Source organism: Athene noctua, chromosome 4 (assembly GCF_965140245.1).
Source record: "Athene noctua chromosome 4, bAthNoc1.hap1.1, whole genome shotgun sequence".
NCBI lineage: Eukaryota > Metazoa > Chordata > Aves > Strigiformes > Strigidae > Athene > Athene noctua.
In genome coordinates, this window is record NC_134040.1 from 52,172,914 (window position 1) to 52,197,398 (window position 24,485).

General features: G+C 37.9%; 1 protein-coding gene across 1 annotated transcript in view; it reads left to right on the forward strand.

The window, feature by feature from the left end:
• Nucleotides 1-24,485, forward strand: part of CFAP299 (cilia and flagella associated protein 299) — a 224,212-nt gene that overhangs the window by 32,711 nt on the left and 167,016 nt on the right. The window lies entirely within an intron of this gene.

Sequence of the window (24,485 nt, forward strand, 5' to 3'; positions counted from 1 at the left end):
AAACTATACAGAATTTACTTTGATGTATAGCTGTTCTGTGAGCTGCATAGCTTTTTCCTTTCACTTGGTCTCCAACAGAGCAGAGACTTCAAAATTTAACGATCTATCTGCACCCTTCCTTCCCAAATAAAGTGCCGTGAATGAGTCTGAAGATCTTTGCATGGGACTGGTTTGCTGTTGCTGTAGAGTGTTGTGTGAGTGGGCAGTCAGGGAGATGTTCAGGAGCCTGGATCTCTACAGATGTTCTGGCAGAATGGATCAGAATTGAAGTGCACAGCTCATCATTGCAGAACCTAGCTGTGGTTTCACTACAACTAGCCCCTCAATTGGCCTGCTCTGAACATAGATGTTGGACTGTCAGCAGTATGCACACCATTGACATGAGGAAACTGGGAAGGGCCACAGGCAGTGGTGGGCAGCCTGTAAGCAGTAGCCTGTGTGGGCTGTGGGTGCTTGCCAACCATCTGTCAGTGGTCATTTCCATGTTCTTTCCTATTGCAGGTTCAGCCAGCTGTGCCAGTCTATTTGTATTTATTGTCTACCCACAGATGGAAACCAGTTGATTTCTTCTAACTATTGCCACTCAGGGACAAGCTGCAGGCAAAACGAACACACAGAGAATGGTTGTGGGTTACTTTTTCTTTGTTCTGTTATAGATTTCTAGGTTTCTCTTACTCTTGAGAGAAGCAAACTATTTCTTTTACCAACCTTGCCATTTAATTAGTCTTTAGATGAACTTGCATGTGGGCATCCTTGCTTAACCTTAGCTGGGTCCTGCTGTGGTGTCAGGAAAGGCTCTGGTGGACTTGTAATACTGAGAATGATTGTTTTTTGGGGTTTTTTTGGTGTTTTTTTTTTTTTTGGTGTGTTTTTTTTTTCTTTTTTTTTTTTTTTTTTTTCTTTTTTCCTCAGAAACATGTGCTGAGCTGCTAAGCAGGTGGTGAGCCTGTACCAGCCTGTAGCAAACCAAAGCAGTAACTACTTATCTTGTTACAGCTGAACACTGCCAGGCGAATGCTTGTGTGTGAATACAGTCAGCCAAAGGCATAATCACATTCTGTTGTGTCCACCAAATGTAGCTCTTGTGGGAACAGAAAGTCCAGACAGGAATACAAACCCATTGTCCAAGCTGTCCTATGGCTATATGGAATGAGCTATTCCAGATCCAGTTCTTGGCCCTTGAGTGGTTTCCAAAAATAGTGCAAGCATCCTTTCTGAGGGCACAGATGGTAGTATTGTGGCTTTATGCACTGTTGTACTGTATGAATTACAGAAGAGTGGTATTGTTGATATATTGCTCTAAATAAGGAAAATGGAAGAAGAAGCCTCTTTCTGCTGCTTGATTTTAGTCACGCATCTACTGGAAAGGGTTTCTGATATTTGCAAAACTCCTTGCAAGTCTGGTTATTTTCCCTTTTACAATCCAAAGATATTATTCATCCCAGAATCTTAACAGAGCGTAGTAGTTCTCACCTGAAGGACTTGAAAGCTGTGTCTGTTTGCTCCATTGGTCTTCATGGAAAAAGTCATATTTCAGTTTGCCTCCATGAGAAACCTGAGTTCTGTATATGACTTGTTTATCGTTTGTTAGAATTGACCTGTTTCTTCTTGTTTTACTAATTCACTGATTGTTAAAGTACTTGGTGCTTACTCTAATTCGATGACCTAGGTTCATCCTCATGGATGTCATTGTTCAAGATCTTTTCAGGACAGTAACAATAAGTTTCTTGCATAGTATTCACATAAAATTTGAAATAGAAAAATTGCTTTTTTAAAAAGCCTTAAACTCCTTTTTAGGAAACAATGTATAGGTATGAGCCTTTGTCACATGCAAAGTCAACACTATACAGATTCTTTAAGATTGCCCCCATATTCTTTAAAGAAATGATTCAAAATTACTATTCTCTTTTTTTTTTTTTTTTTTTTGGCTTTTTTCATAGCTGTACAGTAAGTTCCTGAGAATAGCAGATGTGACAGCTCAGTAAGCAGTCCTTTTTTCTGCAGTAAGTGAGCTTTTTTGTTACTTTTAAGTGTCCACATCTTTTTTTTTTTTTTTAAGTCTGTCTTGTATATTTTTGTTGTGGTCCTCACTAACTTTCTCCTTGCATGACCCTTACACAGTCTTCAGGAATTAATCTTGGAACCAGTTGTAAGTTTCTGGAGTGAAATGATGACCTTCTTAATTTTCACTGGGGTCAGATTTCACTTGATGATACTAACTTCACATTCACTTCAGATGAATCCCGTTTTTGATTACTCCCTATACACATGGCTGTGAGTCAAGCCAGCTCAGTAGACTGTTGAAAAGTTCTCTAAGGCAGACTAATCCAGAAGTGACCAAGGTGGAGTGGTTTTGTGGGATCCTATGCTAAAGAGATCTTCCAGTAACATTTAGAGGAGCTGACTAGAAGAAAACTGGTTCCAGCTGCTGTTGGGGGAAACTAGGGAACTGATCCAAAATTGTAACATCTGTGGCAATGAGTGGAACAGCAGTCCAGCATACAGGCCTGTTTGTGCAATTTCTGTGTGTGTTAGGCCATAGACAAGAAGGGTAGTGAAGGCCACGGAAATTAAAAAAGTATCTGAATCTAAGAAATTACTTTAGGTTTCCTTACCCCCATCTTGGGAAACAACTTCTTGTGTATGGGAGGTTTTGTAGAGCTCTGAATCTTCTTATAATCTCTCTGTATATGCAATCATCTGGGAATGTATGTGTGAAATAAGACTTGGCTGAAGAACAGGTCCCATATTACTGTAGAGCTAATGTGTAAGGGCAACAATTAATAAATAAGGAAAATTTGATAGTTACTATCAATCAGGTAAGAGCTTTTCTGTCAATTCACTTTTTATGAAACCATTGTGAGAAATAAAAAAGAAGTTGTTATGGAGTTTTTTGCTGGTTTAGTGTCATCTTCACAAGATAGAAAAATTCAGAATTTCTAAAAATTAAGTTCTTGCCACAGCACTTCAGTGAAAGGCAGGCTGAAGTGGATCCAGTATTATGTCTCCAGTTGAGATTGGCATCTAATGAGGCTCTTGACATTTCATGAACTGTCAATTAAACTTTTCTATGAATGGTATTTCCTTGAAAGAAAGAAGAGTACTAGGGTGCTAAATGCACATTGTGTTACCACAGTCCTGTTTTTTTTTCCAGTCTTCACTGACTGTTTGTACTTTGAGAACTGCAGATATGACAGACTCGGTAAGTCTCATCTTCCTCTAGCTTACAGTCAAAGCTTCACCTCAGGGCATTTGACATAGACTGCTTGTTGGGGGGTATTTTTGCCACTCCTGTGAAATTGTAATGTGTGTGTCACTCAGGCTGAAGACAGTGTAACACAACTTCTCTTTCTGGGGCTGTAAGAATGTTAAGGGTGGGCTTTTAAAAGCTGTTTTGAAATGACAGAGGCTTGCACTAACCTAAGTAATGTGGTCATACAGCTTGAGAGTACAGGCTAGAAGTCTCAGAACATTGCAATGTTTGGGAGATTTCTTTTGTAGACACTCCTGTGTGGGGACAGAAACAAGCTTCTAGTGTTAGGGCAGCAGCTCTTTCTCTGCACCAGTGAGCTCTGCTGGCATTGCTGCTTTAGCACAGCTGTGGTTGTGGATGCTCTCTAGGTGCAAGCGCTGTAGAGTGTGCTGTCCCACATACCCCTTTTCATTCTTGCAGGACGTTTTGTCTGGGTAGAGGGAGTATTGTATAACTTCCTTCTTGGCATCTCTGTATGTGCAGGTCAATCTTCAAGGTGGGCAATGCATCCAAAGCATCCAGGAAGCCCTGGGTGAGCTGTGTGAGCTCTGTGCAGTGTGGTTAGGTGCAGTGCACGCATAGCAGCAGTCGGACTTGAGGAATGTATTTTACTTAGGTTTCCCAGGATGTTCACGTGAAAAATGAAACTTTGGTCTTTACTCTTTTGAGAGGTCGACAGCTGCCCCCAAATGAAATTTCCAGCACAGAGCTCTACATACTGATATAACTCCGTTGAGTACTGATATTGTGTCTGTCTGTGCTAGGCTTAGTTTTGCAGCAATGAGTAATTGTATACGTATGGAAGCTAGGCGTATTAAATATGGACAGCAGAGTAGCTTTCTTCTTTGGTATCTATTTTTAGAGGCTGAATGTTTGTGTGTGTTTAAAAAGATTCTGAAGCTGAGACTCCAGTGTTACTAGAAAAAAATAAGGTCTGCACTCTGAATAATATTAAAAAAAAAACCCCAACAAACCAAAAGAACAAGAAACATACCTGGAGTTCTGTCAATCAATTATAAATTTTTATTTTAAGAATTGTGGTTTTTTTACTTCCACCACCTTTTTTTAACCAAAGGCCTCATACATTTGATGATTCTTTGAGTATGCGTTAATGATTTAAATAATATTTTGATCTCCTGTGAAAACATTACTCTGCACTTTAGTATATTTCATTGCTGAAGCTGCTGTTTCATTGTTTGCTTCTTTTTGTACCAATATCAAAAACTGGACTTGATTTTCTTAAAGGTTATGTGGTAAGCTTAAGAGCGTCCTTTGCACCGTGGTGTTAGATGAGACCTGGCTTATTACAGTACTGCAAATGATGCTAACCTGATAGGCATAAAATTCCTTCTATGAATCAAGACATTTTGTTCCCCTGAACGATTTCCTCTCCAGCACCAAGTATTGGCTCCTGTTGTGTTTTCGAAGTGCTGCTTTGCTGTTTGCAGTAGCATCCTTTTTGTAGAAGCAGATTGCAGAATTTACCCATTTTATTTTTTCAAACAGAAGAAATTGAAAGAGTACCAAATGTGTGTAGAATATTGAAACAATAATGTATTTAGGTAACTCTTAATATCATCTAGTTTGGCTTCAGGAAGAATTCTTGCTTGTTATTGTGTGATGTGGTTACATGAAGGGGAGCTCCTCTTGGAACATGTCTGGAACATTCACCCGAGGGTGCAAAAAGTATTAAAGGATTCATTGGCTTCAGGCATGTGTAATGTGGAAGACAGCCACCTGGGAGTTCACAAATTAAATTCCTGGATTATCTTCTATCATAGGAAAGGAAGTGTTTGGTGTTTGAATAGCATATTGCAACACATTAGCCCCAAGTTTTGCTGTGGAGATAATTGTGTGGGGCACCAGCATTCTGTAATGCTTCTCAGATGTGTGTTTTAATTGTTCTGTTTGAAGCTCAAGTAACTGATACAGTACAGTGAACAACTGAAGAAAATATAAACATTTAGTAGCTTCTGTTTGTTCAAATATCTTGTTCACTTCATTAACCCTTTTTCTGAACTGTGGTTTCACTGTTTTCCTGCTGTGGAACTGGTTCTTACCTCTGCTTCTTGGACAGAGGTGATACTCTCTGGCCTGTCACAGTTGTTTCTGAAGTCAGTTTTCACCAGATGCATTTGGTGAAATCGGGCCAAGTGTGGTCTCTGCAGCTTTTGATGTCCTAGGGGCAGTAATAAGTGACTGCATACCTGCAACACTTTGTTATAGCAGTCACCCTAAAAATGGTGTTCAGCTTATCATGACCAACTGGTTAAGCCTGTTAACTCTAAGTTCCTGCTAAGTGAATTTTTACATCCTGTTAGTATCACAGTTGGGCTAGAAGCGGTATAAAAATTCAGCAACACTTGGTAGCTGCTTTGAAGAGCTCTTGAGTTGAGTAGGTGAGGCAAAACAAGTATACTATGTGAAGTCTCTCCCATGTTCTGTGGCTGTGTGTGTGGTTTTTTGGTATTTATTTTTCTTCTCTCACCTGAGTCTGTCATTTCTGGAGCTATGGTCACCATTGTTCACAGACAGTCCTGCAGAGGTTTTGGTGCAACTAAGTTTTGAAACATTTCAGGGTCTTAAGTGTGGGTAGCTGGACTCGTGCTGAAGTTGATTACACCTGGTACCTCAGCTGAGGTGTGATCTACAGATTTCACTTAGATCCTCTGTCTGTAGATTTTTTTTCCTGGCTTGTGCTGGTAATTGGAATCACAGCTCTGGTTGAGAGACATAAAATGTGTATGCCTGTGCTGCACTGAGCAGGCTGCTTTTGGAGTAAGACTAGTCCAGAATTCTTTTATTGACGCAGGATAATATTAAATGTGTGCAAGTTCAGTGACAACGTATGTTAAAACCTCTCAGTGTAGTGAAGTGACCCTGCTAAGGTGAGTATCAGGAACAGTCTTGGAGAAGTGATGTAGTGAGGAAGCAAAGCTAGTCAAAGAAGGATGAAATTATACATGCAGGTATGAGGTGTTCTCCTCTGAGACTGAATCCTTTGAAGAGAAGGAAGGAGCTGGTGTTCAACTGGAGCTTTTATGAAATTCATTTGCAGTCAAAAGCTCTACAGAAACCCCAGGAACATCAGCTTCCTGAGAAGCTTATGTAAAAAAGCACAGGATTGGGCAGTTTGCTTGGGATGTTGCAGAAGCCTAAACTTAAATTTCACTTAAAATCTAATGGATGGCACCAAAGGAATGTTTCAAGCTGTGTTCTGGAGCTTGTTGCAGGCCATCAGTTGGAAAACAGTCCAGCACGCTTCCTGCTGTGTATTAATATAAATAAAATAGTGACAACTCTGACACTATAGCTGCTTGTTTTAAAATCATCAGAAGACTATGACTAATCACACAGCAACAGACAGGTAGTATCAGAAGTGTTGCCATTTTGAGTCTTGCATATGGATGGAAAAATATCTATAGGTTTTATAAGCAATGATATCTGTGAAGAGACATGAGTCAAGGATTTTATCTCCAGCATCTATAAGGATTAAGTACTATTACAAATTAACTGTATTAGTGAAATGGAAGCAGTTGCATATGGTTTGAAGAGTGTTTCAACATTTCCTATATGATAATTTTTTAATATATGTATATATCCTTTTTTTCCCCTCTGTATTCCCAGTATTACCTGGGACTGTTTGCTTTTATGATTGCCTTGGTTTCTGTGGCAGAAATCCATATATTAATATTAAGCAAACCACAAAAAATCCTATCATTGCATCTTTGAAGATGACATCACCTTCTTTTCTCTTTTGAAAAATTGACCAATATGCAATTGGAAGTCATTAGCTTTAAAGCCTTTCAGCCACAATGAAGAAGTACTATAAAACCAGGGTAAGCTGCAAACCAGTAAGTGGGTGTGAGGCACAGTAAGTGGATTATACTCAAACTTTGGCAGGGTTTTAGAGGATAGGGCGTAGCATGAAATGCAACTGCTAGGACTTAAGATCAAATGGTTTATTGGTCTGCAGCTCTTGCCTTCTGATTCACATGCCTGTTGAAAGAAAATAATATAGATGATACTATAATGCAGTAGAAATTGATGGTATGGTCATCTGGAATCCTTGGAAGGTGATCACACTACCTGGAAACATCAGAAAATCAAATCTTATCCAAAGACTTCAAAGAGACAATATGATGGTTGCACATTCCTTATGCATTTATGTTGTATTTATTAGGAGACAAAGATTAAATATCTGAATTTCAAGAGGTTTACACTTGCACTTTATAGCCAGGTGGTTTGGATTTGAATTCTTGTGGTGGCAAATCTCCAAAGCTAGATAGATACAGTATACTGTGTGTAACTATAGCCACACAGTGTTGCAGTGTAATCCCCCAAATGGACTTGCTTAATCAGAGATTTCACTCTTTCCTTCATAGAAGCTTAAAGGCAGTGTAAATGTATTAACTTTTTATTCACATTCTAACATTTGCTTTTAATAGATTTCAGCTCTGATCAAAAGCCACAGTTCCTCTCTACCAAGAAGTCTTATTTTATGACCACAACACCTAACATTTGATACCTTGTTTAAAGCATTTGTGTTAGTGGGTTTGGCCTGGTATTTCTAAGCAGGCTATAACAACATATAAGACAATTTTTATGTAAAGCTAAATTAAGATGTTCTATGTGCTTTTTCCAAGTTCAGTTTTAATGGCAGAATGATACCTGCAATGGTATGTGTTCTGCTACACTTGCACTCTTAGGAAATAACTTGATCTTCCAGAACAAGAAGAACTGTTAAATCTAGGAAAAATCAACATGATGATGAGGTTATTTTAATTATAGACATCATCTCAGGGCTTGGACCATCTAGGTGCTTTATGCACTTTCACATTGGTTTCCTGCTGTGACTGGTATAAAATTCCATCCATGCACCACTCGTGTATGTGGAGCATGATGTTCAGTCTGTTGGAGTAGGCACTCAGGCTTAGGTGCCTGGGATGCCAGCCAGTCATTGTGCACAGGCCAGTCTGAAATCAAGCACTTCTGGCAAACTCCTGCTTTGTGGGCAAGGCCTGGGTGTTCCTCTGAGTGCTCCTCCTGAATTCATTGTTTTGGGAGGTATGTCCATGAGATGGAAGTAAAATGGAAGCAGAGATATCTTGCAGTGAAATGAGGGGAGAAAGCACCAAACAAGCCACATTAACATTAGAGTCTAGTGTTTCTCTGCCCACCCCCCCCACCCCCCCACCCCCCGTTTTAATCTGATAGGAGCAGATGACTGAATCACCTGCTTTCTGTTTGTGATAAAATCTCTCCCTGATTCTGAATCTACATAAACATCATCTTAAATTTTCAAGAAATCTTTGATTGTTTCCAAGTGACAGTGGTTTGGATTTCAATGTTTACCCTTACACACTTAGGAAACGTCCTCACTTATCTATTTGTGCCCTATTTGTGAGGATTTCCCAACATACAATTCAGGTTACTCAAGATGACTGCTTTTTCTTTATGACTTTGCCACAGGAGTCTTACTTTTTTAATAGCAGTCCACTTTGCGCTGTAAGTGCGATGAGGTGGATGTATGCATTTAGCTTTCAAGCATTCAGTTAGCACTTAAAGGTGAAAAGTTACTTTTAAAAAGTGAAAAATAACACTCCATAAAGTGTTACTTCACCTTTTTAACTATTTCTCATTCTTTTACTAGGAGGAAATAATTAAGTAAAAAAAAAAGAAATTATGAAGGAAATAGGGCCTTTTGCCACTCTCTGCATGGAAAAAGAGTCCCACAGAAAACATTAAAAAAGCTTTTTTTTTTTTTTCCTGAAACATTTCAGCTAGAATTGTAAACAAAACAATGACAAAATAAACAGGTTTATCTTCATGTAGACTTCCTTTCCATAACCTTGTTCTGGTAATTAGACTTGATACATGATTTCCTTCAGTCCTACAGAAAACTCAGTATGTGACTCTAGCAGAATAAGGGAGAGCTGACATAGATAAGCTGTAAGACTGAGGGATGCTTGGACACATGTGTTTTTAACATTTACCTTTTGTTGTATTAGGAATGCATTTTGCTTTTTCAGTGATTCAGCAAGTTGCTTTTTAAAGTTTCTAGTTGCATTCACAGCCTGGAGGGTACTAGTATTATAAAGGCTGACAAACATAAATTTGGATTCACACCTGCCTCAGTAAAAATAATTCTTATTCACTTATTAGCTTGAGTAATTTGTCATTTAATATCAATGCTGTTATATGATAATTGTTTTTATCACAAAGAGTGTCGGTGGTTGTTGTACCAAATGTAGTATGACCTCCATACTGATGACTGTAATGGAATGACATTTTCATTAAGCCAGGAGAAGTTGAATCTCTTTCTACTTGATAAATTCAGGAATTCTTTTCTCTGTTGGTGAAAAATACTCTGAGTCTTCTGAGGATCAAGCATCTGCTGTCTTGGTACATTTGAATCCTATCCTTCATAGAAGAAATTTTGAGGTTTTTTGATGGGAAAACGTTGTCTAGTTACCTTTTAAAAGCATAGATAAATGCACTGCCTTACAACAACTGGCTCTCTGTCTAAATTCATAAATGGAAGTGATGTGAATGGCTTTGGTGAGATGTTATGCTGTACTGTTGAAACGGTCTTGGCATTGTCTGGCTTCAGCTGTTAGCCATTGGTTTTGGCTAGGTTCTTCTCTGCTAAATTAAAGAGCTTGCTAATATCCGGTATTTTCTCCACATGAAGATATTTATAACTCCGTCACCTCTTTATCTTTTTGATAAGCAATTCCAACCATACCCATGTACCAGGCTTTGAAGTACATCTTCGAGGCATATGCTTCCTAGTTTGGCAGTGCACTGAAATATTCTTGACCATTGCTAACTTGTCAGTGGGTTTTATATGGAGAGAGGAAGCGTGGAGGCTATCAGGGTTCTTCAACACTCATCCAGTACTCACTAGGGTCATGTTAATTAATAGGGTTCCTGTGCTGTTTCATATGTTTATAAAGATCCACTTACCTCCCTCACTCCAGATGGTTTTACAATCTTAAGTAGTAATAGAATATAATATTTACAAGATGTGGAATAAAAGGCTAATGCTGATATCTATCTATCTATATATATAGATATATATGTATATATATATATATATATATAAAAATAATATCTCCCCATTGTAATGGTAAATGTCTTCTTGTCGTATCATGGTGTTATATTCTTGCCTCCAGTTGTATCCTCCATCCATTTTCATCTCTGTCAAAAACCTTAATGAAGCAGTATTTACAATACATTTAGAAAGTTGGATTCTAGCAGAGAAGGATGCTTTTACTCAGAAGATGCTGCAAGCAAAGTCTCCCTTGCTGCAAACCAGGTGCCTTAAGTCAGGCTTATCCCATGCCCAAGCACCTCGGTGAGGACAATGGTGACCTGACAACATACCTATGTATGGTTACGCAGGAACATGGAAGAATGTGCTTTTTTTCCTTTCATAAGCAGTAGGCTGCTTTTTTTTTTTTCTCTGCAGTAATATGATTTGCTACCATAGACTTACATTTGTGCCACAAAATGTTCCTTCCACCATTGTTTGTTCACAGCTCTCATTAATATCCCATTGCATTTTATCACATGAAGCGTTTAGAATTAAGGAATAACCTTGGTTTTCTTCAGCTTCTTTCAATGGTTGTTGATTTTATTCTGTTGGTATTTATAAGAAATAGTTACATTCTTCCTTTTCCATGTGAAGTGCATTATATTTGACTGTTTTCATTGGTGTTGCGTGGTATGAAGAAAGATATGAACAACGTACAAAACCATGAGACAATGTCCAATCAAGAATGAGAAATGAAAAAAGCCAAGATTAAAGTGTTTGTTGCATCATAAGGCCAGATGAGAAATATCTGACTCTTGACAGTAGCGCTGGCTGATGTGCCCAGATAACAGGTATAAAATACAGTGTAGTCACTGTGAATGTCAGACCATACGAGTTTCAGTATATTCTATTTCTCATGTTCCTGAAAGAAAGAATTTGTGGAATTGTTTAAAGAAGTCTTAAATCTGGCTTAATGTATACCCAATTATTAATATATCTGCTGTAAATTAGTTGGAATAAATGGACATCTGATTATAAAAAGAAGTTAGAAATGACTTGTGTAAGAGAAATAGCTCTGTGGATAAGTCAAATTCCTTTACTTTGTTAGCATAGCCTGTTATTTTGTTGGAAAGTGCTGTCACTGCAACAGCAAATTCTGTTCTTCTGGAAACTGTTTAGTTTTTGTGGCATCTGGCAGCATCTTCAATATGAGTCTTCAATTGTATTTGATGGAAATATGACCAAGTTCCATCTGTTTAACACGTGCTTTCTACCGAAAGTGGGACACACATGCAAGTTTATTTCCGATGTTCATAAATAAGATACCAGCAAAACCCACAGTATTAAGCCAGACTCTTCTGGAATGGATTTTAACATCTTAACCACAGGAAGCAATTGAGTCTCCTCCTCACCCCCCTTTATTTTTCCCGCCAACCCACCCACATGCTCATTGTGGTGCATTAGGTTTTAGAGCTCCTTTTTAAAGCCTTCTTTATTTTCCTGAAAAAACAAATGAAAATGGATCATGGTGACTTTAAAGAAAACAGGAAAATTGCTAACGATACTGCAGCTCTCCAGTTCTGTTTACAGTACACATGGGAGTATTGAAAATGGTCTGACGGAGAAATGTAGACGTTTAGCCCACAAATAGAGAAAGCAGAGGTAAAAGGCTTGGAGAAGCAGCAGAGTTAATTAGAGCGCTCGCAAATTTTGCCCGTCAAGGGAATGCAGCTCGAATATGCAGCAGTGGCTTTAGAGAAAACTGGCATCCAGGATGTCCTGGTGTGGTCCTGCTCATCCCCATGCCCCCAGGTAGCATGACAACTGCCTTGCTGTGGCTCTGCACTGGAAAATTGTATTCCTCCCTCACTCACAGGTTTTGCTGGGTCCTCTGCTCTCCTCAAACTGCCCACTTCAAAGAAAGCCCCCTAGTCTTGAGGAAAATCTGACCATCTCTCCAACACCAAGAATCTGTAGTGTATGTTTGAAGTATAGGCTCCCAAGAGTTCAAAAAGCATGAAGTGTTTCACAGCAGTTCTACATATATATAGCACCCCATATAGTGATCATCACCAAAGCTTAAATAAATAATGGCTTATTTCCTAAGATCAGCCCCTTTTTATTCAGCGCCTTTCTTTACTGGGCGTGGAATGGCCTCTGTAATCAAGTTGGTCGGGTAGACAGAAATCAAGTTTGTTACTGGTATAGAAATATCAGGCATTAACTTCCACAATGGTTTTCAGTTGTTTTCAGTAATTGATTTGCTGTGTCAGCTACTGTGTAATAATAATAATTCTAGGAAAATGCTTCTAATGTGAAGCCAATGGAGAAGCTTGTTTTTTACAAAGTAAACTGGGCTTGCTCTCAGTTTGTGAAAAACAAAGTGCTGTTTACCTGAGAGCTCCTCAGTGTCAAAGGGATGCTCAAAACTACCCAGGGCTCCAGCAGTTTTGCATAATTCACACATGTTAAAAAATAGTAATTTTTTTCTTATCCTACAAATAATTGGATTGCTCTGTGAAGCAGAGAGGCAGTATTTTGCCCAGTGTTTTGAAGTTGGGTGATAGGTAGTGTCCTGTAATATAGCAAGCTCCCATGACTGTGCCTGCTAACAGAGTAGTCCCTGTCTGGATTCAGGATTTGTGCTGCTGCTCCAGACAGGTTCAGTTTTCTGGGAGGTTTGTGTTGCATCACACAGCCTCATGTTTCTTAAATGTTCCAGGATATCTAAAATGGCACTGTATGCCTACACTTAGGTATAATGAAATTTACAACTGTGAAAGAATAAGACAGTCTAGTGCAGCGAGGCTGTCTAAGACCATGGAATCTGCCAGAGTTTATGTGGGTATGAAAAGTCTCATGCGCTACACATTCACAAGTTGCAGTGGTGAGCATCAGGGTAAGTATAGAAACACCTAGGTGGAAGATGGGTAGTTCGTACTTCCAGGTAAGAACAGAGACGTTGTTAAACCCAGAATACACACTTTGAGAATACTTGTTTTCTTCTGTGACATAGCTCTCATTGTAAAATAATTTCTAAGCCTTGGTTTTGATTTGTAGCATTTTATCAAGTGTCACCCTTTATTTAGTAAAACGGGTTAGTGCATGTTGTGCGTGTGAATATTCAGCATTAGGATCTTGGAGTCTATAGTTAAACGATGCAAGATCAGCTGTGGAGTCCTTCCTTACCAAAGAAACTAAGCCTTGCAAAGCCTTGGAGCTTTACTAGTCAAAACACAAACCTGAATGTCAGCTGGACAGAATCTAGAAGGATTATTTCATTTATTTATGATAAAATTAAATATCTTTCAGTAATTATTCCATGTACTCAAAAGGAATTTCACATTATAACCATATGGGCTAAAGTATATATGCACAAATACTCTGATAGAGGTACTAATAAATTTTTCTATGAGTAAAAATATTTAGATAGCAAATTTTTAGCTGTCAGCAATTGCAGATTAAGTTGGATCAGAAACATGTATTTCATTGTGCCAAGGGGTTGGGTGAATGATATAACAAAGCAGCTGGCCTGTGCTTTATTCTGAAGCTATTCATTAACCTTTAACTAGCAAAAATAGCAGAAAAAACCCCTAACATTGAGTTTATCTTCTTGGCTGATTTATGCAACAAGTTCAATGGTAAAATTTCCATGAAAGTCAGAATCAAGTCCTTAAGAGTAGCTAAGGGGAAGTAGAGGCAGCTTTTGGGAATTATGAATTATTTTACCAAACTTAAACTTTCATAGTCTTAAGGCATTCAGGCAGTCACTGGCTACGTGTTTTATATGTGTTTGGATGATCAGCATCTTTCTGCTAGATGGTCCTCTAGAGAAAATAGAGTTCCCTGATTTAAAGGTTTGTTGGGAATTCCTTTGACTGAAGTAGACTGAAATACAAGGAAGCTGATACACTTTGTTCCTTCATTGCTGTCTGTGGAGAACTGAGAAAACATAGTGTAAATTTTCACTATATTTTTTGAAAAATAAGCTGACAAAATTAGTTTCAGAATGTGTGGTGAAAAATGTGAACTAGTATTTTGTCATTGTCAACAACATCATTCCCTTTTTAAATGATGAAGTAAAGATTTTGTTAAATGTAACATTGGAGAATTTAATCACATCTGACAGAGAATTACCTGTAAGATGAGGTTTGCTTACTCAGTCCTCATTTTCAGGAGAGGATGGTAATTTTTAATGAATTATTAGGACTTAGGTTACCTATTTAATACTGTAACCTCTAACTGCTCTGGGTCTTTACAGAAGTTTTGTGCCATATAATAAAAGTTGCTCACTTTCTGGGAGGGTGTTTGTTTTGTTACATCCTTTAATGTTTTTTTTTAGATACTAATTTAAAATTATTTCCTTCTGCTCTTGTAATTCTTGGTCATTAATGCTGTTAGGTACTAAAGGTTCCCCTTCAGTTGTACCAGCTGTGTCCGTTCATGTGCATCTGACTTGTGCTTTGAGCCTGGCTTAGATAGAGCAACATATTAATAAGCAAGTGTGGACTGCTTGTGAGTGAGCAGTGTGTAGTAGTTTATCCACTGTGAAGGCTGAACCTGATTCTCAGCCTGTGTTTGAAGGAGTGGGAGGAGACAAAAGGCAGTTCAGTATTGTGTTCAGTCCCAAGTCCCCAAACCATTTTAGGGGCACTGGATTTCACTATAGTGTTACTTGCAAGGCTGCCACATTGTTTTTGCATGGTTTGTAAGCATCATTATTCAGCAGTACTGAGCCTCTTGGTGACAGTCCTCCTGATGTTAGAAAGATAGTCCTATTCTCCTTCCTCTGAGGCAGGTGACTTGGTTGTTAAATTTGGAGGAAGCATTTCTTGAAGAGGGGCCTTTGCCAGTCCTTATTCAGTTTATTTTTTTCTCCCTTGATTCCTTATGTTTGCTCTGTGGAAGTGATTAACTACAACTTTCAGTAGCTAACTTCCTTGAAGCTACCACCCCTATATTTGCAGATTTTACTGTAATTGCCCACTTTTGGAAATGGCAATGATACAGCTCTATGAGAAAGGAGTTTTTTGGTCCCACACTGCTGACTGTTGGGGATTGCTGATGGTTTTTATTATCTAATCCCTGACCCTTTTTAGCAGTATGGAACTGGAGGGACAGTTCAGTTGTCTCATATGTGCTGTTCAAAGGTGAGAAAAGCTTCTTACACAGAGAGCAACTGCTTCCTGATGGAGGAGTGCTAGGGAGCGTTCTTCATGCAAATGACAGCTGCTTGGTGTACAACCACAACTGCAACTTGTTTTGGTCTCTTTAGCCGGTTGAGTAAGATGGTATTTCTTAACACGTGGCTCTTAATTTATAAGGTTCCTGCCCTGGAATTTTCTTCTAACTTTCTGCTCAGAGAAGCGTTGGTGAAAAGATATAATGTTGATATCCTTCAGGGTGTGTGTTAAGTGCTAAAGTTTCATTGTGTTTGCCTTTTTTTCCCCCTCTGTAACTTATAGGCACTGGATCCTAGCTGACTTTCTCTTTTTATATGCCTGGGATTCACAGATCCCTGCAGTCACAGCCTGACTAATGATGTTGCAGCAGTGATAATAATTAGTTCCTTTTGTGATAGGAAGGGATGCAGCTCAGCTGATATAAGCAATGATTGTGTCTGTAGCTAATGTAATACAGAAGCTTCACAGCCTTTCCTCTCATGTCTGGGGTCTGCTTTTATTTTTAGCTTCTCTATGACAGCTTTATTGGGCTTGTCAGCCTTGACCTTTTAGCCTTGATTACTACATAAGGCATAGCTGTATGTGATGGTAAGACTGCTGGGAAAAGGGCAAGAAGAGGGTGAACAGAAACAGTGGAAAATGCCCCTTGGAGTTTGTTGCTTCTTCTTAGTTGATGAGAAATAGGACAGTCTCTGTGAATCTAAATCTAAGTTTAATAGAAGAAAGTTTAATAAAAGTTCAGTTCAGTCTAAATAGTAGATGACAATATGCTTATGTAAAGTATATTATATGTAACTGTTACCACTATGCTTTTGAGCATTGTATCTCAGTGACTAGATTATGGAAGGAATCTATTTTAATCTGGACAAGATTTTAACAAGGATAATTGACTTTTTAATGGCTTAATAATGTATATGAAATTAACTTCTGTAATTTAAATCAGTCCTGGCTGTCTTACTGATATATGAACTTTCTGTAAACCATCAACATATTATATTTAGAAGTAATAATTTCTTATGACTCATGTGAAGAGGGATACTAGATTCGTTATTAAAAGGGTGGGTCTTATTTAAACACCTCTGAATGTAATAACTGTGTTTATTAAGTCTGTACCCTAGCTCTGGTCACCAGTTGAGTACTGACGAAGAGATCTGCCCCTTAACAGGCCTCATGATTTAGAGATGAATCTCACCTGCTGCTAAAGATTAGATAAATTCAGGGATCAGATAAGCTTCCCTTTATTTGCTCTGTTTCAGGAAGCTGGGTGTTTTTCTTTATGGTGAGTTCAAGGCTACTTTGGTCACTACTTCTGTAAATTTCAGATAAAATTTAGGCTTGTGGGTTTACACTTTAATCTTACAGTAAAATTTGTTTGGAATGTGGTAACTTCAGAGACACATTACCACAAATATTTGCAGTCAATGCTGTTTTGTCTTTCTTTGTTCTTGTTTTATTATTAGAGGTAGGGATTTTCTCATTTTGTTTTTTCTTTTTAATCTGTGGGGCACAAATGGTTTAGGTTCAGCCTAAGTGAGATTTCCAATGTAGTTTTAGTGATTGGTGGTGTTGAATTTCCCAGAGCTGGTTTGTTTAATTTTGATTTTGTGTGATACACAGCTGAAAATTTTTCTCCCAGAATTTTTCAAGGAAATCCTTAACAAAACCATTATCTTGCTTATGTTGTTTGGAATGCTTTTGTTAAACTACGTTAGTACCTGAGGACTCAAAGGTGTTAAATATCACAACAGCTTTAAAAACATATTCTAGAGGAGAGTCAGTAAGCTATTCCCTAGTAAGGCTGTGACAACTGTGCAAGGCAAATTGATGGAAATGATAATGAAAAATGGAATTGGAGGGTATGGATAAGTATGGTGTGCTGGGGAACAACAAGCGTGGTGGTTGTGTGGGGAAATCCTGCCACAGGCGTTTGTCAGAGTTATTTGAAGGAAACTGCAACTGTGTAAATTAAGGTGATTTGGTTGATGTAGAGTATCTCCCGTTTATACAGTTTCCAGAAAGTGGGTAGAAAATTCTATTCCTATGCACTAGCTAGAACTATACATGGATTTTTGCCCTCAGAACTGTTGAGTTCTTTTGACTTACTGAGCGGATGTTGGGGGGAAGAGGATTTCTGCCTTGTTTGTGCTTTCTTCTGTTGTTTTAATTTCTGCTGGGAATTTTAAAATGTTTAGAGTACTGAAAACTTAAAAGATTTTAAATCCGGTGCCTGTTTAACTGAGAACTGTATTTTTATCTTCTTTTTTAGAAAAGGTGTTCACTTGCATGGTCACTTATTATACATTGTGTAAAGAGCAGTGAATAGGGAATACCTGCAGGGGAATTAAGGTTTTTCAGACAAGGTGAGTGAATGTGCTCCAGGAACACTGCTTTTTGGTCAAGTGAGCAAAGTAAAAACTGAATTATCCTCTTCCCCACCAAATCTGTGTGCTGCCATGTGTTCCATTATGGCATTTCCAGTGGTGTGGTTTCACTTTAGGAAAACAGTTAATTCAGTATGCACTTCAATCTAAATACTTTCCTGAGCTGGGTTGCTGATAGTAGTCTCAGGATAAAAATCTGAGTAGTTTCTTCATGGTTTTCAAGCTTTCTATTTTATATGTCTTATTACATGAAATTTCAGAATGTGATGCAGAACAAAATTGCTGCAATTTTGTTGTAAATATAGTTTGGCCAGAACTTGGTCTTTACCATATCTAGAAGTTGTCCCAAAGCCATCATGTGTGGCTTGGCACGGTTTTATACAATTGGCAATCTCTATTCAATAAAGTCAGTTAATGGAGCTATTGTGTGAGATGAACTGTTTTTCACCTCGAGGTGTAGTGCCATTTTTGCAAGTTAGGGCAGAGGCCACTAGTGGACCTGTTTACGTTGTACCTGACTGTGCTGGAGTTGCTGCATATTACAGTTCATGTTGAAAATTTCCTTGTATCGGTTTCATGCTTCCTCATTTAAAATTTCACACCAGGAGTAACCTGAAGAGTTGCGTAAGTGGAAGGAATGGATAATGCAAGCACATTCTTATGGAGCTCCGTTTTCGTCAGTGGAGAGAGGTGGGAAGGGTTTGCTACTGTGCTCTGCTCCTTTACTGATGTGAGGTTTGAGGTTATTGTAAAATGAAGCCTCATGTTGCAAGTCAGTGCATGTGCTATGAGGGAAAGCAACCAGCAGGAGAAGCAAGAAGATAATTCAAACCTGATATTGCTCATCTGCACACATCTAGTGTCTTTATTCATTGAGGCCAATCCAAAAATTCCCATTTGCCAGTCCGTAGGAAGAAAACAGTTTCTCAGTAATGGTGATGAATTGTCATGTCAGTCCTTCAGTGGCTATATTAATATCAAGTGCCTCTTCTTTGTTTATTCAATTATAAAACAGTTGAATGCTTATGCTGAATACCATAGCAACAGCTAGGAGAGGGAGTCCTCTCTCTGACCAAATATATGGGTCTGCATAATCTAGACGTGTTTCAAACTTTTTCCACGCAAGATATGTAAAGGCTGTGTGCATGTGCATTTCATAGCAGTGATCTCTCCCCCTTTTTTTGGTGCACCTTTTTAATATTTGAGCATTTGACAATTTGTCTTAAATGGCAGAATTTAAAGGGCTTAGGCCTGAAATTCTCATTCAGAAGCTTACTGTAGTACATCTCATGCTTTTGTTAAGTGCAATACATCTCAAGCTAGTAATTATCTGAATACTGAAAACTATACAAAGCAATTATTCTAACAGCGTTTCTTCCTCCCTGGAACCCCCTCTGATTTTGTTTTAAATAAGCAAAACCCCAATCAAGAGGAGTTTTTGTCATTTTCACTACCTGCTCTTTTGAAAACTGTATCTCTTCAAATCAGACATACTCAAAAATTAATCTTGAGAGAAAACATATACAGCTGTCGATGTTTATGAAACATGCTGCTGAAAAGAAGGCACACATTAGAAAATGTTATGCCTAACTAAATACTCTAAGCAGTCACTACAGCACCTTAAAATATCTGGATGTATAAATATATTAGGAGTGATTAGGAAATACTGTTATTAAGATTTGTAAAGTTTTATTTATGGATCTAATGATGCTGTACAGTTTGAGAGATCTTACTCTATAATGCTTTTTTAATTGTGCAAGGTATAATCCACATGATTTAAAAAAAAGGAGAGGGGGAATTACATGCACAAAAAGCCTTGTGCTGAAACATGAAACTGTTAAAACTATTTTTTTGAACAAGTCTTTTCTGCAGTTTAAGTACTTACAGGACTGAGTGTGAAAGCTAGAGATGGGCTACAGAAACATAAACTCGAATATTCTGACTCCTTGACATTTGGCATCAAGGCAATATTAAAATCCAAATTTACAATTAGCTCATAATTTCTTAGGCAAATTAAAAAAACTTTGAAAGATTCTGGAATTTGTGGGGGGTTTCATTCTAGTTCTGATTTAAAGCCATCTTCTGTCATAAAGTAAACAAACTGTACATGCTAGAACTGGCAGATTTTTTTTTCATTTCCTTCAAAATATTTTGGAGTGCTCTGTAGCTGATTTGCTGATATTAACATCTGCAACAGTACTTCTCTAAGGAATGTAATTAATATTATTCCACATAGAATTAAATGTCCCTCCAATTATTTATGACCTGATGAACTGTTTTCTGAACCAATACTCACACTCAAGGGTCAAAGTTCACAACATGAATTATGTTAGCAACTCCAGTTGAAATGCATACTCTTTGTAGTCCTGCACTTGTAGCTGCATAGCCCGTTTTATAAATAAAATGCTTGCAAATCTCTGTAGCCTTAACTCTCATATAACTAAATGCATTTATGGATATGACTTTGCGATATCAGTTGTGGTATTGCTTGTTTAAAAACATTATTTCATCATCAAATAAATCTTTTCTCTCTTCTCTCTATATTTTCCAGATTTTTCAATGTCTTCATATTTACTTCTCACTTTAAACTCAAACTTACTTTAAAATGCACAGGAAAAAAAGCAGCACATTACAAAAACACTTAAGCACTTATGAAAAGCAAATAAGAGGCTTATTTCAAAAGCTCTTCAAAGGAAAATCTTAACTGAATTACTTGGAAGCTTCAAAAATCTTTTTTTCTCATAATTAATAATGAAAGTAAAATAATTGAACTGATTTTGAAGTAATTTTCAAAAGTAGTTTAGGAAGTACAAACTGCACTTGCTTATGTCAACAAGATGTAAGAAATTACTCTTTTGTCTTCAAATTACATTTTCAAATTACATTTTTTATTTATGGGTAGTTTCAGCTTAAAAGGCAATGAGCGTTTCTAAGATACATTGAGGCCTAGTGTGAAACTTTGTAGCTCAAACCACCTCAAATAAGAAGCTTGTGTCTATATTTTCAATTTATTTTTCTTAGAGAAAAAAATAATCTAATGTTGTTCTCATCTCTGGAAGTTGCAGGGCAGACATTGTTTCCTGCTTCAGGAAACAGTGTATAGGACTGTCCGTTTTCAGGTATTTGATAAAGTAATGGGCAGGATTCCAGCCTGTTTTCAACAGGTAATCCAGTAATTATTTATTTGTCAATATCAAGCTCCAATGCATACATCAGTAACCTGCTTTGAAGGTCTAATTAAACACTGTTACAAGTAGCTGGCATATATAACTTACTTTTTAACTAGATCTTAAAGACAAACATATGAAGTTGTTCAACTTGTCCTTTCACAGGCCCAGGTAGTTCCTCACCCTGAGTCTTATTTCGAGCTACTGTTTTTTGGACTAAGACATTTAAAACTCTCTTTTTAAAAATCCCTGCATAGTGCCCACATACATCAACATCTCCTCGGGGTACAACTTGTGCTGCAGAACTCCCTTGAGCACAAGAGTTGCATTGCACTAGAATAACTTCTCTTGTCCTCCGCAGCAATCAGCAAGGCTGTAGTAGTAAAACTGTCTCCTTGGTTCCTCCTTTAGTTCTGTCACAGTGGAAACCTGTCTTTCCTTTTCAATCAACCCTTTGAGAAGTTCATAGAAATTACATGAACGAACAGACAGTGGCTATGTTTGGATTTGTATGGCTCCCAGAGCATGCATTTCCCTAATTTCATCATAAAATTGTGCAGTTCCCAATATCAGGTTAGCTTTTGAATGAGAGTAACCTAAGAGTAAAACAAAGCAGAGCAGTGCCTGTCTGGGCAATGCTTATTTGTTTGTTTTCTGCTTAAACATTTTAACCTCATTATGGTTCTTGTAAATGAGTCCAGGAAGGCTGAAGAACTGTAAACAGGAACCATATGCTACAAAAGCTTAACTTAGAACTTTTATTTTCCTTTTTTAAAATCCTGCAGATTTTCTAAATTAGAGAGCACTTCTCACTACTATTTAGCAATTCAGAACTATGGTCATAGTAAGATGGATGAGGTATGAGGTATTGCATGAGGGTAAGATTTACTTCTTGGCAGAATTTCAGTTCCTTGGATTAGCCACTGCCAGTGAGCTTGTTTGGAGATATGTATGGAAGCCGAGTACTGTGCTACCTTTCATCAAATGTAATAAAACTACTATTTTATACTTGCAAGCATGCATGTAGCAGCATGTAAACTCCTAATAATAGAATTTTAGTTTAATGTCTTCTTTTTTATTGTTATTTATTTAAGATGTTGAACCAGACCTACAACTGTTGTCATCTGTGTAGCTCTACTGAAGTTAATGAAGCTTTTTCTGAGATGCATGACATCTCTATGGATGTGTGTGTGTGAGCTGGAAATGTTGTTCACATTTTTTCCTCTTCCCCCCCACTTCCCCCTCTGACTGCAGCTCACATTCTTCCCTCTCTATGTGGTTAGGACTAAAAGTATTTTAATAATTGTAAATTGCAACATGGGTGTTTTCTGTTAATGAAATAATTATTATACATTGAGTTAAATAAACTCAAGTGCTAAAGGTTAAGGAGTTGATCATCCCAGGATAAAGAAATTAACATATTTAAGAGAACACTGGTAGTTTATTTAAAAGATTATGCTCATGCTCCCGATTTTCTTCTGTTAGCTACTAAAAAGTCATCTTCAGTATGCGTGGACATGTTTTCAAAACCTGTTCATCTGTATTTCCTCAAACACAACCATAGCAATGTTTTTCTACTTTGTCAGTTCAGCTAATATATATTTATTTTCTTAGCTTTAAATCCATATTTCCATGGAGTAAAAAAAAAAAAAAAGTCAGTCTTCCTTCACCCTGAAAACTTAAATTCAGAAAAGAATTCAATGGCTTTGGTATCTCAAGAAAGATAACTTCCATAGGCTCTCATTCGGGTAAGATGCCCACTCATTGATTGGCTTTGACAAGTCAGCTGGTTGTACCAAACTTTAGTGCAATGATTCTGACTTGGTCTAACTTCAGTATGTTTTTCAGGTAATGAGATTTTTATCTCTTGGGAACATAGGGGAATTAACTGAAAGAAGTGATTTGATAGCTCAGTAGAAGAGAAAAAAAGGCTTATTTTACTGTAAGCAAAGCATCCTCTGCCAATCAGAGGAAAACTTTTCTGCAGTAGCTAAGTAACTATAACTGGGTGAAACCTTACTCTCTCAAATACATGCACAGGAATATTTTCTTCAGTCAAATTGTGCCAAAAGCTTTTTCTTTTGTACCTTGGAATTAAGATATAAACAAAAAGATTAACAAAAAAACCTCAAGCTGCTCTGAATTCCCTTGTAATGATAGGTATCCTGCCTAGAAATCTGCTCTCGAGCTTTGCAGTGTATGGCATTTGCTTTGGCAGCAGTCTCAAAGCTTTCAGAAATTTCTGGAACATTTTGGGCAGCAGCTGTGAGCCTCGAGTAGCAGTGGTAATTATATCAAGTTGTAGCTCGCAATTTTCAATTCCTTCTCAGTCCACTCTTCTAGCAGAAAAGGTCTCAACTGTTTTTTCTCTCTTTTTTCCTTTCCTTTTTTTTTTTTTTTTTTTTTATTCTTTAGCTGTTAACTGATGCACTGCTTGAAAAAATTCTCTTGTTGCTCATAGCCCTTAAAATGTGAATTTTTTAATGGAATCACTTGGAGTCAGAATTCAGTCCACTATCTGAAATAACACCATACTAGCAAAACAGATTATTTAAGTCCATGTGCTGAAGATATCTGTGCTTTTCCAATTTGGCAGATTGCAAATAGATACAACGTTTTCTCACAAAAGTCTCAGGCATGTATCCCACCCTTCATAGTGGTCCTGAGTATTTCTAGACAAGCTCCAGATGCTTCTACTTGCTACCACCTGACTGCCATAACTTATCTATGTCAGTGTGTCCACTGGCCTTAGAAGAAGTTTGAGTTGGTCAGAATTCATCAAATAAACTGATGTCCTTCAAAGTATCCAAACAGGGAGCCAAGGCTGTCGGGCAACTTTAGGACTCTCCAAACAGCCTTGGCATTCTGAGATGATGCTAGCTCATTAGCTGGGTTACATACAGTGTGTTTTAGGGACCTGGGACCTCTTGGCAAGGGGAATGGATCCTTCTCCTTTGGTCTAGCTCTGCTGCATTTTGGCAGCTCAAATTTGTGTTAGCATCCTTGTGCATCGTGATATTATATTTGGACCGGTCTATAGAGAATCTATATAGATAATCAATCTCTGTGCTAATCAATAAAACAGTGCCTAAGCCTGCATGCTGGCAGAGAAATTTGGTCATCCTGTAGTGAAAATATGAGACTGGTCCTTGTTACTGGTACTTTGGTCCTTGGCCCAAAGACCTATCCGTTGCAGTTCTGGAGTTAAGTTGATCCAGTTGACTACAGATACCACCATTTGATGTTCCCTCTCCTGCCCCTGGTGAGAACTCTGGACAAGGTCCTGGGTGCTGTTTCCTGCTGGTGCCTCAGCACACTGTTATCCATCTCTTCCTGTTGCATTTTTGGCTCGCTGCTCTGAGCAGCTTGCTTCATAGCTTGTTGCAGGGCTCGAGCCTATTTCAACTCTGTGTCTTCTTAGGTCTCAGCTTTTGTATTTAAGCCTCTTGGTGACTAGGCCAT